Source organism: Coregonus lavaretus (genome assembly GCF_964263955.1).
Source record: "Coregonus lavaretus genome assembly, chromosome: 13".
In the NCBI taxonomy this organism is placed as follows: Eukaryota; Metazoa; Chordata; class Actinopteri; order Salmoniformes; family Salmonidae; genus Coregonus; species Coregonus lavaretus.
In genome coordinates, this window is record NC_140000.1 from 50,112,419 (window position 1) to 50,115,188 (window position 2,770).

At 36.5% G+C, this 2,770-nt stretch overlaps 1 gene segment (V, D, J or C); it reads left to right on the forward strand.

The window, feature by feature from the left end:
• The first annotated feature begins 345 nt into the window (after positions 1-345).
• LOC311140089 (Ig kappa-b4 chain C region-like) lies at positions 346-2,060 on the forward strand. The segment is given in 3 exons: positions 346-354; positions 772-850; positions 1,538-2,060.
• Positions 2,061-2,770: the final 710 nt, after the last annotated feature.

Here is a 2,770-nt window from a genome sequence, read left to right on the forward strand (position 1 = left end):
CTGCTGCTGCTGTTGTCTTTCATATGGACAATATGGAAGAATACTAGCAACACTGGATCTAATGCTGGACTGCACCTCCAGACTAGGAGAACACCTGATACACAGAAGGAAAAAATACTCATATCTGGATTTAAGACACATTTCATATTTGTATTATCTAGAAACAGCTTATATGAAGTGTTTATTCTACCTGGAAGATGTTAAAGTGTATTTGTGTTGATGATGATTCTGTATGAGTGATCTTCACTGTAACAGCTGCAGCATCACAACACAGAGAGGTTTTTGTACCAGCAGTAACAGGGATTGTATCACTGTGGTGGACTTTTGGTAGCGGCACCAGACTTGATGTTGGAAGTAAGTAAACACACAATTAACTGTTTTATTCACCTTTTGATGTCTTGTTTCAATTTCTTTATCAATTTAGGCTCGATATTGAGGATTTTTTAACATAAATTTTGGGGAAAAATATACAATGCTTACTCATAATATGTCCAATTAGAATACGAATGTTATTACATCTAATCAACTTGACCTGCCTTTAAACGATGAGAGTGATTAGTCTACATTTTAGATTAGCTGTATGAATCAACATATTGCACCTTGTAGGAAATGTACAATAAACAGCAGGTTTTGCAAAATCTAAAAAATAAAATAAAATAATAAACTAGTTCAAATGAACAAGATAAAATCATCCTTGGCAAGTATTCATACCATAGTAGAGTCAATTATTTGAACGAAAGTCTAAAGAAATTCAGCTTGCCCACTGTGCAGGAGGTTTTTGTACGAGCAGTAAAGGGGATTGTATCACTGTGGTACACTTTTGGTAGCGGCACCAGACTTGATGTTGGAAGTAAGTAACAAGCTCTCTTGATATTTGTTTCTGATAAAATGTTTTGGTATTTACTTTCTTAAATTGTGTCTCTATTAAAACATTGCGATTCTAGATATTTTAAATGTTTTTTAAATTGCTTTTGACTGCGCCTTCTGTCAAAAAAAATGTTATTGAATCAAAACGATAAATTGTAGGTTTATTTGTCTGTCTGATTTGTAAAATTGCAAACTATAACTCTAAATTCTGGTATGATAACTATTATATAGTATTTGATATAGTATTCATCGTTGTTGCATTGTGTTCATGGTAGCCTTCACTGTTTGTGTGAAGACAAAGGGTCTGAGTTATGTTTGTAACCGACTTCATGATCTAACATGGTTGATATGTGATGAAAATACTATGAATATGAGTTGGCTATTCTGATCAGATCCATTCCTAAACAATATCTGTATGACGTGTAACTGATACCATATGACTAGTAACTCTAGTTATTTAACCACTTTATACTTGTTTGGTTCATAAATCTGCTTTGTATCATATTACTTTAGTGTTTTCTCCACATCTTTTAAACAATCTAACTTCTACATTCATATTTAAAAGGCATTTCCAATTCACTTTATTTTGATGTGTCCTTTGCTGTAGATAATTTCTTACTGTAGCTGTACTTGATGAAGTTACATAGTTGATGTGTTCTGTTTGTTCCAGGTAACAGTGCCCCCACCCTCACCGTCCTGCCCCCCTCTAGTGAGGAGCTGTCCAGTACAACAACAGCCACACTGATGTGTCTGGCCAACAAGGGCTTCCCCTCAGACTGGACCATGAGCTGGAAAGTGGATGGGACCAGCAAGAAGCAGGAGGCCAGTCCCGGGGTCCTGGAGAAGGACGGCCTGTACAGCTGGAGCAGCACCCTGACTCTCACTGCCCAGGAGTGGACCAAGGCAGGAGAGGTGACCTGTGAAGCCCAGCAGAAATCCCAGAGTACAGTCACCAAGACCCTGAGGAGGGCTGACTGTTCTGGGTAGGACCCCTCAGTCACACACCCCTGTGGAGAGAGGCTGCTGGTTCCTCTGCTTTTACTCTGTTCTGAGATCAGATGTTCTCTGTCTGATTGATCACTGACATGTAGACTAACAGAGGGCTTTGCTTGAGTTCATGTGTCAATCATCTCTGTGGACTGAGGTTGTATCAGTGTTAGATGTGATGTGTTCTGTTTTATTACTATTAGATACTGTAGGAATGTTTGCTTTGATGCTTTGATTAATAGATGAAAATAAACATTTTCCTTTGGAACAAATCTTTTTTGTTTTTGTTGTCTCTTTCAATGATTAGACATTAGTCTTAAATGTTGTTGAATGATATAGAAATATATTCATAAAGCCCTGTTGACAGTTTGAAAACTATCAGACCTAAATGTCATTGCTTAGTTATTTATGTTCTCACTTGAAACCACAACGTCATCAACCAGTAGTTCATATTAACACAAGATACTACAATGTTAACATATTAACAGGAGAGGTCTATATACTACAATGTTAACATATTAACAGGAGAGGTATAGATACTACAGTGTTAACATATTAACAGGAGAGGTCTAGATACTACAATGTTAAAAGATTAACAGGAGAGGTCTAGATACTACAATGTTAACATATTAACAGGAGAGGTCTAGATACTACAATGTTAAGAGATTAACAGGAGAGGTCTAGATACTACAATGTTAACAGATTAACAGGAGAGGTCTAGATACTACAATGTTAACAGATTAACAGGAGAGGTCTAGATACTACAATGTTAACATATTAACAGGAGAGGTCTAGATACTACAATGTAAACAGATTAACAGGAGAGGTCTAGACACATGTAGTAGATGGTACTCCTTATTCATCTTTCTTAGAACAGTTTTTGACCTGCTTGATTAATAGATTTGTAAAGGCAGTA